Genomic DNA, 8,566 nt, shown 5'->3' on the forward strand with positions numbered 1-8,566 from the left:
TCGGAGAGATGCGTGGAGACCAACAGCTCGCTCGTCGATGCTTCCAGATCTCCGTTCAGAGCGACGACTTGAGGGGCTCCCTGACGATCGACAAGCTAGATCAACGGGAGGAGGAAGAACGGGGCTCGCCGCGAGAACTCGTGTCAATCCCGATTGCGGAGGACCTGACCGAAAGGTATGGGTCGGATCTCAACTACCCGACCCAGAACGGCGACGGTTGACGGAGCTGCTAACGGCCAATGCCGACGTATTTGCTTGGTCGGCAGCAGATATGTCGGGCATCCCCCTAGAGACAATAACCCACCGACTCAACATCGACCCGACGATGAGACCGGTGAGGCAGAAGAAAAGGTCCTTTGCTCCGAAAGACAGAGGGCCATCGACGAAGAAGTGGACAAGCTGCTCGAGGCGGGCTTCATCAGAGAAGCCGCGTATCCCGATTGGCTCGCTAATATTGTCATGGTCAAGAAAGCCAACGAAAAGTGGAGGATTTGCATCGATTATACCGACCTGAATCGGGCCTGTCCAAAAGATAGCTTTCCACTTTCAAAGATTGACCAGCTGGTGGATGCGACGTCCGAATTTCGACTGCTCAGCTTCATGGACGCCTTTGCCGGGTACAACCAGATCCGGATGGCGCCTGAAGATGAGGAGCACACTGCCTTCGTGACCCCAAGGACCTCTACTGTTATCGAGTGATGCCCTTCGGGCTGAAGAACACCGGCGCCACCTACCAACGACTTGTCGATAAGGTCTTTAAAGATCAGATCGGGCGCAACATGGAGGTATACGTGGACGACATGCTGGTGAAAAGCGTGCAGATTCTGGGTCACATTCAGGATCTCGAAGAGGCCTTCCGCACTCTACGACAACATCAAATGAAGCTGAATCCGGCTAAGTGCGCTTTTGGGGTGACCTCAGGGAAGTTTCTCGGATTCCTCGTTTCTCAGCGAGGAATTGAGGCCAACCCTGAGAAGATAAAGGCGATCATCGACATGCGTCATCCGAACACCAAGAAGGAGGTCCAGCAGCTGAACGGGAAAATCGTCGCTCTCAGCCGGTTTATTTCTCGATCAGCTGAAAGGTGCCTCCCATTTTTTAAAACTTTGCGGCAGGCGAAAGGTTTTTCTTGGTCGGATGAGTGCCAACGGGCCTTCGAAGATTTGAAGAAGTACTTGGCTTCCCCGCCGCTGCTCGTGAAGCCACAGGTCGGGGAGACCTTATATCTCTATTTGGCCACCTCCGCTGAGGCGGTCGGTTCGGTGCTCGTCCGAGAAAATGAGAGCCGAACCCATCAGCCTATCTACTATACCAGCAAAGTACTCCGCGGTGCTGAAGCCCGATATTCGGAGACGGAAAAGATGATTTTCGTCTTGACCGTCTCCGCACAACGACTCCGCCCATACTTCCAGGCTCATGCCATAGTGGTTCTCACCAACCAGCCCCTGAGGGCGATCTTGCACCGACCGGACACATCGGGATGACTGGCGAAGTGGACGATGAAGCTCAGCGAGTTCGACATACAGTACCGATCGCGGCCTGCCTTGAAGGCTCAGGTCCTTGCCGACTTCATCGCCGAGTGCCCGACCACCGACCAAGGGTCGGGAGCTGCGGACCCGGGACGAGATGCGGTCTCTGAGTCAGACCCGATCTCCACTTGGGTACTGCACATCGACGGAGCTTCAAACGCTCAGGGGAGCGGGGCTGGGTTCCTGCTCACCAACTCGGATGGGGTAGTCACCGAGTACGCCCTCCGATTCGACTTCAAAGCCTCCAACAACCAAGCCGAGTATGAAGCGCTCCTCGCCGGCTTGAGGATGGCGAGGGAGCTGAGCGTCGACAGCCTCCGGGCATTCTTCGATTCTCAGCTGATCGTGGGGCAGGTCAAAGGTGAATTCGAGGTGCGAGATCCGACCATAGCCAAATATCTCCAGAAAGTGAAGGACCTCGTAGCGTGCCTCAAGTATTTTGAAATTTTCCACATCCCTAGGTCGGAGAACGCCCAGGCCGACGCACTCTCCAGACTGGCGACTTCGGCTTTCGACTCTTTGGGTCGGACGTTCGTGGAGAACCTCGAGCAACCGAGTATCGATCGGGTCGAAGAAGTATTACAACTAGCAGCTGAACCGAGCTGGATGGATCCGATTGTCCGGTTCCTGACTGACGGGACCGGCCCTGAAGACCCCACGGAGGCCAGGCAGCTCCGATGGTCGGCCTCCCAATATGTGATCATGGATGGCCGACTCTACAAAAGGTCGTTCTCCCTTCCCTTGCTTAGGTGCTTGGGACCGACCGACGCAGACTATGCTCTCCGAGAAGTGCACGAAGGGATCTGCGGGAATCACTTGGGGGGCAAGTCTCTAGCCTACAAAGTCCTGCGACAGGGTTACTACTGGCCCACCATGAGGAAGGATGCGGCTGAGTTGGTCCGGAGGTGCGAACCTTGCCAGAAGTACGCTAACGTGCAGCATCGATTGGCCAGCCAAATCGCTCCTATTGTCGCTCCGTGGTCCTTCGCTCAGTGGGGGGTCGACATTCTCGGTCCTTTCCCTCCAGCATCGGGTCAAAGAAAGTTCATAGTTATCGCCATCGACTACTTCACCAAGTGGGTGGAGGCCGAACCCCTGGCGCAGATTACCGAACGAAAGATGGAGGACTTTGTCCAAAAATCCATCATCTTCAGGTTCGGGTTGCCGCATACCATTATCACCGACAATGGGTGGTAATTCAACAACCAAAATTTTAGAGATTTCTGCGCAAGGTTTCGCATCACGCACCGACTGACTTCAGTCGGGCACCCACAGTCCAATGGCGAAGTCGAGGTGACCAACCGGACCATACTACACGGGCTCAAAATCTGACTAAACGAAGCCAAAGGCCTCTGGGCCGACGAGCTAGGCTCCGTTCTGTGGGCTTACCGAACGACCCCCCCGCATACCGACCGAGGAGTCGCCTTTCGGTTTGGCCTATGGGACGGAAGCGATGATCCCACTCGAGATCGGGCTGCCGTCTACAAGGGTCGAGCGGTATCAAGAGCCGGACAACTCTGATTGTCGGAGAGCCGACTTAGACCTCCTCCCCGAACTGCGAAACAAGGCTCAACTTCACATGGCTTCATACCGACAGAAGGTGGCTCGGTATTACAACGTCAAAGTCAGACCAAAGCTTTTCAGGCCTGGTGACTTAGTCTTGAGAAAGGCAGAGGTCTCGAAGCCCCTGGACCAAGGGAAGCTAGCTCCGAACTGGGAAGGGCCCTACACGGTGGCAGACACCTATGATCCAAGGGCCTACCGACTGGAGACTCTGGAAGGAAAACCCATTCCCCGAACATGGAACGCCGATAACCTGAAGTTGTATCATCAATGAACTTTGTACTTGTTCATTCGGAATGCGAATCCAGTTTGAAATCTCGGAGTTTTAACTCTTCGACTGACGATCGGCGCTCATCAGGGTCGAGCCCCGACGTGCCGACTCGGACTTGGTGTCCGCCTGAGACCGACGGCACCATCATCGATGATACATCGGACTCTTACAAAGACCGATATATCTACATGGATGGGAGTCACACTCCTTCGACGGTCGACGAAACATCGGACCCTTACAAGGACTGATATATCTATATTGACGGGAGTTGACACTCCTTCTACGATCGTACTTTCGGGCCAGACAATCGGCTAACCTACCGACTGAGCCCCGACCAAAGAAAGGCGGAATGCCTACGCGACTGCTCTCGCGACTTACCGACCTAGCTACGGCCAGTCGAAGGATATTCGGCTTACCACCATCTATCGCACGATGCGACCTCAGTCGCATTCATGACTCACCGACCGAGCTACGACCGGCTGGGAGATATTCGATTTATCACCGTATATCATGAGGCGCAGTGTAGATACCCGACACAAGGGTATCGGGATCCGACTTATCGGTGCTCCCCCGACTAAATGCGCCGGATGACATTCGACTGAACGCGTCGGAAGAGATCCGACTACCGAACCTTTATCCGGCGGTCGGTCGGCTTCCGACTCAACGAACGTGCCCGACTTACGACCTCGACCATCAAAGGCCGATCCAAAGTCGGGATTTGTTCTACCTTCGTGGCAGCACGAGTTGTCGAACGTCCTAACCGACCTATATGAGTTGGCAACTTACGTGTTTAGATGCATTCTACAACACATGAAAGAAAGAAAAACAGGCAGAGGGAAAAAAGTTTAAGTCCAAGACTGATTTCATTCAAGATCAAAGGAAGCTTGCAAAGTCAGGCCGAAGCCCAGTTACAAGTGTTCTGAGAAGAAAAAACAAAAGGGGTAAAAGACGACGAGGCCACGGTCATCCTTCCGAGTCAATCTCCTCGACCGATGGAAGGTCGGGGATGACTGGCGTGTCCACCGCGATCGGCACTGGGTCGACGGCCGAAGCAGGATCGTCGGTCGGCAAGGGACTGGCAGTCGGCAACGGGTCACGAGTTGCGGCCGTCTCTCCTTCGGCAGCTTGTTTCTGGACGGCCTCTCCCGCCACGGTGATGCCTGCCGACGACGGGTCGGCCATCTCTTCCGTGGCTTGGTCCTCGGCTCCCGACGGGATGACACTGCTGAGGTCCAGCTCCGGGTACAGGGCTTGGACCGCATCCTGACCGTCCTCGTACCCCACCCGGTACAACGTGAAGCCGGACTCCAATAGCTCTTCCCGGTACCGGTCGGTGGCACGGAAGTCATCCACCGCCCGACTCGCCGACTCCTTCGTCGACCTTGCTTCTGCTTCCACCCGATCAAGGGAGTCCTTCGCCGACTCCGCCTCTGCCTTGGCTATGTCGGTGTCGGCCTGGGCGATTGACAGATCCTCCTCAGCTTTGGCGAGCTTCTCCAGGCTGACCCGGAGCTGCTCGCGCTCGCCCTCGAGTTCGGCGGCAATGCCGTCACGCTGGCACCGCAGACGGGGCGCGGTTCGACCCTTGCGTTTGACTTCTTTTCGGGCCGACTTTAGCTCGGACCTGAGGCGAGAGACCTCGTCCACCAACTTTGCCTCCCGATCGGTCGACTGCTTCAGATGGTCGACCAGCATTGCCCGATCGGCTTCGACCGTCGCCGCCCTATCTTTTCAAGCCACCCGGACATTTTCGAACCTCCGGTATCCAGCTTCAAGTTCGGACATGGTGTAGATCAGCTGCCGACGTGAGCGTTTCGTCAGGAAAGCAAAATAATGAAAACATTAAGGAAAGAGGAGGCGAAGCGGAACTTACCTCGACCATGGTCGTGTAGAACGAGGATAACATCTCGGTCACTTGCCGAGACCTCAGCGCCTCCACATCGGCTGGGAGGAGGATCCCCTGGCACAGCCTCCTGGCCAGGTTGTGGTCGGCCAGCGCCGACGCCCCTTCGGGAAACTGAGCGCTGGGCGGCACAGTGCGACTCTCCGACCTCGTGTCGTCCGCGGGGTCCATCTGGGCTTTCCCCCGATCGGCCACTCCGACCAGCGGATCCGGTAGGGAGGGGATGCTCGAGTTTGACGCGGCACCCCCCGTTGCGGCTGCAGATGCCGTCGGATGATGTTCGGGTTTCCGAACGCCGTCCGACGCCAGACCTGCCGACGAAGCCGTCGATGTCCCTTCCGTCGCTTCCTCCGCCGGTCTCTCCTCCGGTTGCACAGCCGGTGCCGCGAGAGCTATAACCAGCTCCGACTGGTCGGTCGCCGACGCCTCGACGGTCGGCGCCGCTGTGGTGGGCTTCTTCGGCAGACGCGAAGGTCCTGCCCCCGATGCCGGCCTCTTCCTCGCCGCGTACTGCCGGATTTTGGCGTCGGTCGGCCTCATCCTCGGTGGCGACCCTGCGATACCGACAGAAATATTAATATTAATATAAGAACAAGAACGAAAGTCGAATGAAAAGACAACCGATGGATCGGGCGATACCTAGACGGGGGACCAAGCTCAGGCCAGCGTCATAGAGGGCTTGTTCGGTAACAAGCTCCCTCTGCTTCGGGACCGACATGTCCTTGAGTCGGTGGAAGTCCTCCCGGTCGTCCGCCTCCACCCGACTGTTCTCGTTCGCTTCGGTCCGGGGCACGCCCCAGTGAGAAGGAAAGCCCCAGGAAGAAGAAGATGAGACGAAGAAAAACTGGTTCTTCCACCCGTGGATGGACGATGGAAGACCAGTGATGAAGGAAAGACCCTTCCGGGGGTTGAAGAGCCACCACCCTCGGGCCTTAGGGTGGGGTCGGAGCACAAAAAATGTTCGGAAGAGAGAAATACGAGGGTTGGTCGGCAGAAGCTGACACAACAAGGCGAAGCTGATTATTAGTCGGACAGAGTTCGGCGTCAGTTGCGTCGGATAAAGTCCGTAATAATCCAGCAGATTTCGGACGAACTCCGGAATCGGAAGCCGAAGACCCGCGCGGAGATCTTCGACGTACAACGTCAACTGGCCCGGCGGAGGGTTGTTAACCCGACCGCCGACCCCTGGGGCGGAAAGTTGAAACTGCTCCGGGATGCGATACTGATCCCGAAGCCGATTAACGTTCGACCCCGAAAGCGAGGAAACCTCAACTTCCAGAGTCGACCGAGGGTCATCGGTCGGATTTTCCGACCGAACCCCCCGAGATGGATTTCTGGCCATCGCACCAGAACCGAGGGAAAGGTGAGGCCAAAGAAGAAGAAGAAGAAGAAGAAAGAAGAGAAGACTCAAACGGAAACCACGGCTGAGGGAAGGGATCACGAACCCGAAACGGACCCTTTAAAGAGCGAAAGGGGAGGCGACTGCCGGTGACGACGGAGGGAGTACTCGGACAGAGTCTCTGCAGCAAATTATTCAGGGTGGGGCTTCGAGCGCAGGTGGTCCTATATATATAGGGCCGTTCGACGGCCGAGATGACCCCACGCCGACCGAGATCCCCCGGATGGGCGACACGTGGCGGCATCCGGGCCCTCCCTTCGGCCCGATGGATCGGCGCGCCCATCTCGGGATGGCCGCACTGCCTTCATTTAATACGGAGGACGCCGGCCCCAACCACCTCCGACACGTGGCAAGAGGGCCGTGGTTCCGAATTTAATCGCCCGCGGTGATTCGCGTTCCCGATGGGACGCCTGACAGCGCCCCGTGCTCCCAGGACCGGCGCTTGGTGGCGGTTTGCGTTCCCCAAAAGGCACCGGACCCCCGATCATCTGACACCAAATCGTCCGGCACCCGATTGCCTGACACCAAATCGTCCGGCACTCGATCACCGACGTAACACCTGACGCCGACGGGACGGGACGTCTGACACCGATGTAACACCTGACGCCAGCGAATCGCTCGGCATTTATGAGACACCTGACTCGTATCAACTCGCGGTACGGTCGGAATTTGGCCTGCGGCGAATCCACTCCTTTTCGTCCGGCGTTGCTGTCCAAATGGAGGCATCGGGCAGTGCACCGTCCGACTCAGGAGTGGAGGGGGGCAACTGTTGGGGGATACCGACCGACCCCGCTCGCGACGGCTTATGATCGGACATATCCGATCGACCGACCGACCGACCGATCGACCGATGGACCGACCGACCGATCGATCGACCGACGGACCGATCGACCGAACGCCATCACCGACCGATTAACGGCCCTCTACCGACCGAGGATATGTCGGTCGGGCCGACCTTTTCTATTCTCCTGACCGACTGAATCAGGAAGTCTGATGGCCGACTCTTGCAACATGTCCGGCTGACCATCAGAGGGGTCCGAATCTCCACCCGACGCCACACAGCTGGCCACCGACCTAGGGTCGGTCGACTCCTCCGATCGCCGTACGGCTGCCAGAGACTGTCAGCCCTGACAGCAACATGCGGCACTACCACCTAAGGGCATTATCCCGCCTAGAGCATTGTCAACCCTAGTGATTTGACAGCCCCACGGCGATGTGACACTTTCACGGCGACTTTGACAGTCTGCAGTGAGTTGACAATTCCTCAATTGTCTGCGCCATTAATGACGGCGCCATACCACGCTCCACTATATATATCGGGGAAGGCAACAGTGCAAGGGGCCCTTGAAAAACAACAGGCTTGCACCCTCTCTCTCTCTTTCTCTCTCTCGATTGAGCTCTCTGTCTTCATTTCACTGTTGCCCAGTCACCTCTCTGACTTGACCGTCGGAGGGTCCCCGTCGGAGCCGCCTCCGATCAGTGTGGACTTCCCTTTTTGCAGGTGCTCGTTCCCGACGATCAGGCGACGAGGGGATCGCCGAATCAATGGCTCGATCGTCGATCACCGAACCAACACGGCCGATCGTCGATCACCGAATCAATGGCTCGATCATCGATCGCCGAACCGATGGCCTCGGCCTCTGAAGGCAAAAGGCTCCGACCAACATGACCGATCGCCGATCGCCGAATCAATGGCTCGATCATCGATCGCCGAACCGATGGCCTCAGCCTCTGAAGGCAAAAGGCTCCGACCAACATGGCTCGATCATCGATCGCCGAATCAACGGCTCGATCATCGATCACCAAACCGACGGCCTTGATCTCTGAAGGCAAAAGGCCCCGACCAACATGGCTCGATCATCGATCGCCGAATCAATGGCTCGATCATCGATCGCCGAATC

Source organism: Elaeis guineensis, chromosome 3 (assembly GCF_000442705.2).
Source record: "Elaeis guineensis isolate ETL-2024a chromosome 3, EG11, whole genome shotgun sequence".
Lineage (NCBI taxonomy): Eukaryota > Viridiplantae > Streptophyta > Magnoliopsida > Arecales > Arecaceae > Elaeis > Elaeis guineensis.